Genomic DNA, 7085 nt, shown 5'->3' on the forward strand with positions numbered 1-7085 from the left:
TTGCCCGTTCCTCATTGCTTTTCTCCCCCTCCTGTCGGCTTTGCTGTTTTTCCTCCTCTCCAGCTCCTAGCTCACAGCAGCTGCTGTGCTTGCGGGAGGCTGGGCGGCTGTAAATCACTGCGGGATGGTTTATGGTGGCTGCCGGCTCTGCTCCAGCCCGCTGCCCTTCCAGACTGCCTGGGAACAGCCGGTGTTAGTGTGGGGAGAGAGGCTCCAGCCCATCCCCATGCTCCCACCACAGCCCACCCCTGTGTCTTTCCGCAGGTCCCTCAGACCCAGCTGTCGATTGCAGGGTGTCAAATAGTAATGAAACACTGTTGGGGCTTGCCTGTAGATGGGCTTGCCACAGAGAATTGTTGGTGGCTAAAGTGTGAGATGTACACGGAGTGCTGAGGTGTTGGGGTAGTGAGCATTAGATTACAATCCCAGAGCCTGTGTCTGCTATAAGGGCAGGGTGTTTGGCTCTGGGACCCTCTAGCCTCGTGGGATAACTTCTCCTTGCTGCCTGCTTCTATGCACAGCTTTATCTTGATGCAGCAATGTCTGATGGGTGCAGGATGCCAGCTTGCACACCACTATAGGAGCTCTGTATTCAGCTGCAGGGATGCATCCTGCCAAAGCCTGGGTTATCTGTTGGGTGAAGGAAACTGCAGGGAACAAATTGTTTGCTCAGGGCTGTGCCAAGCTTTGGGTGATGGCTGCAAGAGCCTGGTGAGGGCACGATGTCCCTGTGTGCGCTGCTGTGCTCCACCCAGGGAGAGGCTGCACCCAGGCTGCTTGCATAAACTGTTTGTGCAGGGTGAGGAGAGCCATGGCCCAGGGCATTGAACAGCTTGCTGTGCTGGGTCCTTAGTTCCTGTAGCTTTTTTTGCTCCTGTAATCTTCTCTCTGTTTCTCATCCCCTTTCCTTGGGCCTACAGTCATATCAGGACACGTAGAAGCTACAGAGCACATGTGGTGTGTGGATAACCAGTACAGCCCATCACTTCCTAGCTCTGCACACCTGCAGCATGGATCCAGAAGGAGACACAGTCTTGAGATTGACTTGAACATAGGTGGAATAAAGATGCATGCAGCAAGGCCACTGCTCCACTTGCCCATAGGTACAGTTGCTGGGTACCACAGGGCTGACTATGGTGTTAATAGGGAAAGCCTCAGCACTGGCTCACTCAGGCTTCGCTGGGAAATAATACAAAGGCATGGAGTACGGGGTATTCTATTGGATGGTGTAGAATCACAGAATCATTAAAGTGGGAAAGACAACTAAGATCACCTAGTTCAACCATCAGCTCTTCCCCACCATGCCCACTTACCATGACCCTCAGTGCCAGATCTCCATGGTTCTTGAGCACATCCAGTGACAATATAGGATATAGGCACAGTCTACAACTAACTGTAGGAAACATCAGGCAAACCAGCAGCTAAGAGCTGAACTGCATACAGGATGTGGCTGCAGTGTGAGGAAATGTGTTGGTTTTGCTCAAGTCTAAAGTAAAGAAGAGATTGAGCTCAGCCCAGAGGACACCCAGAGCAACAGAAGTGACCTTCCCACTGCTTTTCAGACCTCAGAGGAGATTTCCCTGGCAGAATGACTGGTTTTCTTTTGCAGCAAAGCTAATCTTCCTCTCCCCTCCCCTCCTCCTCCCCCCCCTACCCCTCTGAATACTCTGGCTTTCTGGCTTTGCACCAAATAGCAAAGTCAACATGAAATATACTCTCATTTGCTGGGCCTCCTCTTCCCAGCCATCCTCCAGCAAAGAGGAGTGATGAAGCATCTGCTTTTCTACCCACAGCTCCGTTCCGGGGCTGGGTCTTTGTTTTTCTTCAGAGGTGGTGCCAGGAGCTTACAAACCCTTTCAAACCCACAGTGTAGGGTGAGGAGCAGCACTGCTGGGACGAAGAAACTCACACATTCATCTGCTAGAGCTTTCTTGCACCAGCTCTTCATTTCCATCCCATGGAGGGGACCGCAATGGACCCACAGGATGGCCCTGGGACCAGATGGTGGACGAATGGGCAAATGGACACACCTTCCACACCCAGAATTCAAATACAATTTCTAGATGCCAAAATGCAAAGGTGAGAATGCTGGCATGGGGCTGTGCATGCAAACACATATATTGCCACTTCAGGGCTGCCTTCCATTTAAAATTTACAGTGCAGATTCTTCCACAGCACTTCCAGGATCCTGTGCTTCTTTCCAGGGCTGCAGAGATGACTGGCGAATGGCAGTGTCTCCACAGCCCTTATGCTGCTGTGCATGGGGTGAGGCTTCCCTTTGAGCTGCTGCTTCTCCCCACCACCCTCATCCCTGTGTACTGTGCTATCCGAAGTCTCTTTCCAATGACATTTCCTGCAGTAGTAAAAAAGGGAAAGCACGGTTTGTGTTGCAGCCAAGGATTGTCTGTGCTCTGCAGCTCTACACTGTGCACACAGTTGGGTATGGCAAAGCCCTAGAGCCCCATTCATCCCAGGCACCCTATGCACCCAGATCTCTTGCACACATGACAGCCTGCTCCAAGCCTCGTGGACACATGCCCACTCTCACACTCCCAAGGGAAGCCCCCAAAATGCCAAACATTCAGACCCCCTTTGTATCTTTCTTGTGCCATCTGATTGCAAATCCTGCTTTGCAGCACTGGGGCTCTGCCCACGTGGGACCTGACTCAGTGCACAACGAGATGAAAAACAAATTCCCCTTGAACCTTGCTAGGACCCAGACTGTTACAGTTTTGCATATGTTTATATGGCAGCAGCATCCAATTGCATCTCCAGGGCAGCAGAGCTGTAGAGCAGCTCCTCAGTGATGGGCAGTGTTTTGGCACTGCTTACAGAAAACCCGAATTGCGTCGGATAGGTGTGTGCTAACTGGGGCTAACTGCTGATCTGGGAAGCGAGCTGGGGACCCTTCAGCCCTTCTGCCTGAAGAGGGGGCAGTTCTCACAGCCATCGCTCCCACCAGCATAGGAACTGGGGGAAAAAATCCTTAAAGCAACTTCTTGCATCTCTGCTGCCTTTGGAGCCGGAGCCTTGCAGCAGCAGGGAGCCGGGGATGCTGTTTGTCACAGCCCAGTCTGCATCCAGCAATGGCAATATTGGGCAATGTCAACGCTGGGCGGTGCTGAGCCACATCAGGAAGAAAGCAGCCTTCAGGAGGTGGCATGGGCTGATGTGTGATGCTGTCACTGATCTGGGAGTGTAGCTGTGCCACCAGCACCACCCATGCTGTTCTGCACCAGTGCTGCCTTGCTGCTGGCTGCGAACACCTCACACCCACATTTGTTGCACTGAAAGCAAACACCCAGCCCTCCAGCATCATCAGTGTGACCCTTCTGCAGCAGCGAGGGTGTTTTACACTGAAAGTAAGCCAGGGACACCTGGCAGATCCCACCAGCCCAGGAAACTCAGCCTCCTCAGTCCCTGGCTTATGGGCAAGCTTTGCACCAGCAGCATTGTCCCATGCATGCTCCAGCCCCATTGCAAGCACAGCACTTTGTCCCAGGGCAGCCAAGCTTTACCTTGCTCAAAAGCTGGGATCACCATTAGGACAACTTTGTTAGGTCCAGAGTGTATATGCACAAAGGTCCTCATTACCTTGGGTTAATGATGCTGGATATAGAAGAGCATTCTGAAATGTAGCACCTCTTCCAGGATCTCGGCTGCTACAGCTGATTTCGGCCATGCAGCCACACTGCAGGTTGAGATGAGCTAAAATAAATAGCGATTCCATGCAAGCCTCTGGAGGAGCTGTGCTCGGAGCAGAGTTGGGTGTGAAGCCAGGAATGTCTCAGTGCTGGGCAACCCGTCCCATATATGTGCCTCTGCAAAGAAACCCACCCAGAGGCAAAAATGAATTGCCTGAATGCTCAAGATGTGCTATGGTATAGGCAAAGTGCTGGTCATCATCTCCCTTCTCACCAAAGCCTCAGCACCTGGGGATGGCCAGGCATCCCCCAGCAACACTGCATGCAGGGATCCAAGGATGTAATGAGGTGCTGAAAATGAGGAAGCAGCAGGTGGGACATAAATCACAGCTGGAGGCTCCGCCTGCTCTGCCCTGACCTGTGAGCTGACCTTGGCTGCACTGCTTGAGTTCCTCAAGGCCCTGGCTGGGAAACCCAATGGATAGAGAGCGGGTCAGCAAGGCTGGGCCCAGACTATAAATTTCCTGGAGATGAGGAAGTTGGCTGCACTCACAGACAGTGTGTTTTGAGCTCCGAGCACCATCCTGGTGGGACAGCAATGGGGAGGCAACTGAGGACATCAGTGAGGATGCTGACATCACAGCACAGACCTGTATCTACCTCATTGTGCAGGAACCTCAATGGCTGGGTACTTATCAAAGCCCACAGGGACAGAGGAGCAACTGCACCCCATTCTGTCCCATTATTTACGCAGCCCCAGGGGCAGACTTTACTTTTGCTTCTGCCCCCATCCATCACCTTGCTGTAGCTGAAGCAGTAAAACCAAAAGGAAAGGGATTGTGCCATGCCCTTGCAAGCATGGAGGAGCAGCGTGGATGCGAAAAGCAGGAAGAAACCCTCCTCATTTATATAGAAATACACATATAAATGCTCACATAGACTTTTTCTGGCTGCCTGCCAGAGCTGCATCTGCTCCACAGAATACAGAGCACAAGACCACTCACTATCTGGCTTTTTGATGAGAAGAATTTCAATAATTTTTGGCACGCTCAGGAAGGGGTGGGCTTGCACCATTGGCCTAAAGCTCATGACCATTGAGTGCTATGGGAAAGCACTACCAGATGCATCTCTTCACACAAAATACCTGGAGAAACGTGGGGGCACCTCTACCCACCTCTCTCCGTGGGCTGTGGAGCCCTTTACATCCCTCACCCAATTCTTCCTTCCCAGCCATCCCCACCACACCACTGAGCTTCAAACCCATTTAAGCGAAGCCAAGGAGGGAGAAATACAATTACTGGGTCAGAGATTTATCTCCCGCAGGACACTGTGTCTGCTGAAACAAAACTTGCCATTTGTATGGTCCCAATAATTTCATAAGCAGCCCTGGACGCTGGGATGAGGTATGGCTGTGCCCAAGGAGCTGCCTTCATTTTGATAGATGTGCTGCTCCATCCGTGCCAGCTCTGCTCTGCCCATGCTTTGCCGGGAGCAGCTGGGGAGAGGATCCCAATGTGGGCTTTTACAGAGGAGCAGAGCTGCAGCCCACCTGCACAGCTCTACCCATGCTGCAGGGATGGACACATCCCAGGCTGCTGGGCACTATTTATAGCCAGTGCCTGCTTGCCAAGAAGGTGCCGGGACGCAGAGCAATGTGCATTTCCCTGCCCCGTGAGCCTGTTTTCCAAGGAGCGTGGCTCACGCGGTAAATCAGCACTCAGGTTCCATGAATGGACTCACGTGAGCTGAGCCCCTCAAACAGCCAATGCTGCACTTCTCATAATCTGGGATGCTTCCCAGCAAGCTGTGTCCAGGAGAGGGCAGGGCTGGCCGTGAGCACTCAGGACAACCAGCATTTCAGGAGCCGTGATTTCCAGCCAAGGTCAATCTGAGATGCCCTTTTCCTCCTTGCTTTGGGAGCTGAAACCCCGCTTGCAGGGCCTTGCAGCAGCACAGCTTGTTCCTTTGCTATCCCCAGGCTGTCCCCACTCACACCGTGTTCCTGGTGCTGAGCCATCCTCTGTTGAGAGGCACCATGTGCCCTGGAGAACACAGCTGATGTTAACAGCTGTGAACACATTGCAGTGGGTGAGGGTGCTGCAGCCATACCAAGCACTGGGGGCAGCAGGGGCAGAAACAGGACTGGTGTATCCCCAGCTTAGAGCACCTCCAGCAGCTATCCCCTAGCCAAAGGCATGTTAGCAGATGTCAGAAATCCCCTCCCCACAGGGTGAAGTGCCAAGCTTGGCCAGCAGAAGTGGAGGCAGCAGCTGGGAAGGATGGAGCCACAGAATAGCTTAGGTTGGAAGGGAAGTTAATAACCATAGAGCTCCAACTCCTGCCATGGGCTGGCTGCTCCCCACCAGCTCAGGGCTGCCCAGGGCCCCATCAAGCCTGGCCCTGAAGGAAACTGAGGAGGAGCTGGGTGGGAGGAGATGACCAGAACAACCAGAGAGCTGAGCACTTTCTGAGCAATGCTTTCTCCCAAAACAATATCCTTACCCCTCCTGAGACTCACCTGGCCTTGCCCTGGCAGCAGTCCCTGTTAATGTTTAACCCCGCCAGGCAGGATGGCACACTGGTGCTGGTACAAGCATGGTGTCACTCGGAGGCGTTGTCACCACGAGGGGACACCCATGGATGGTGGGATGTGCATGTCCACTGGCATCAGCACCTGGCTCCCTCAGCTGGGGTGAAGCAGCTTTGTGGGGTCATGCAGGGACAGACAGATATGAGGCTGAGGCTGCGGGATCCACTGCACCAGGGGACCAGCTCTGGGGCTTGGAGCTCCTGGGGGGCTCATGGTGGGGGAGCTGAGCTGTGAGGTGATGCACAGCATGGGCGCTTGGAGTGCTGGTGTGTGCACTGGAGGAAAAATATGGATTCCTTACGAGTAAACAGAGCTGGACTTTATTGCCTTTAAAATGCAACTAGCACAAACAGAGGCAAAAGTGCAAACACTGATAAAGGCTAGAATATTTCATGCTGTGCAAACAACCAGGAGTGGAGGGGTGTGTTGAAACGAAAGGGTGATGGGGAGCGGGGGCACTGTGCTGTGATGCAGAGCCTGGGCTGGTGTGCAGGCAGCCCTGTGTGCCTTGTGCTCCACCTGCAGCTTCCACCCCTGTCTTCTGCTCTTTCTCAGGGCGACCATTGATATGCCGTGCCATAGAAGATGGTGATCCCAGTGCCTGTTCCTAGCACCCATGCTCTGCAGAGCATGTTTTGCAGAGCACCCGGTGCCACGCATAGGAAGCTCTGCTGGCCCCGACGTGACAGCACCAGGAGCTGGATCACCATAGGTGGGGATTAAGGTCTTCAAAGGATGTCCAGACTACTGCCTCCTCTTAGGATTACTGAGCAAGTAGGGAAAAGCTGGCAAAATGGGTCAAAAGGAGAAAAGGAGAGACTGTGGGCCTATCTCTGGGGAACCACCTAGCT

At 53.3% G+C, this 7085-nt stretch overlaps 1 long non-coding RNA gene across 2 annotated transcripts; it reads right to left on the reverse strand.

Annotated features, from left to right (window-relative positions):
* Positions 1 to 1671: 1671 nt before the first annotated feature.
* On the reverse strand, positions 1672 to 6374 carry LOC122160885. Of its 2 annotated transcripts, none has more exons than XR_006168977.1 (3): positions 6163 to 6374; positions 3595 to 3691; positions 1672 to 2353 (listed from the first exon to the last, which is right to left on the reverse strand). It is a non-coding gene; the product is annotated as an uncharacterized LOC122160885 (long non-coding RNA). The 2 variants fall into 2 exon arrangements; XR_006168976.1 differs by having other exon boundaries at positions 3595 to 3821.
* Positions 6375 to 7085: the final 711 nt, after the last annotated feature.

The sequence above is a fragment of the Centrocercus urophasianus genome, unplaced genomic scaffold (genome assembly GCF_019232065.1).
Source record: "Centrocercus urophasianus isolate 14NV4802_14NV808 unplaced genomic scaffold, USGS_Curo_1.0 seq_18, whole genome shotgun sequence".
In the NCBI taxonomy this organism is placed as follows: Eukaryota; Metazoa; Chordata; class Aves; order Galliformes; family Phasianidae; genus Centrocercus; species Centrocercus urophasianus.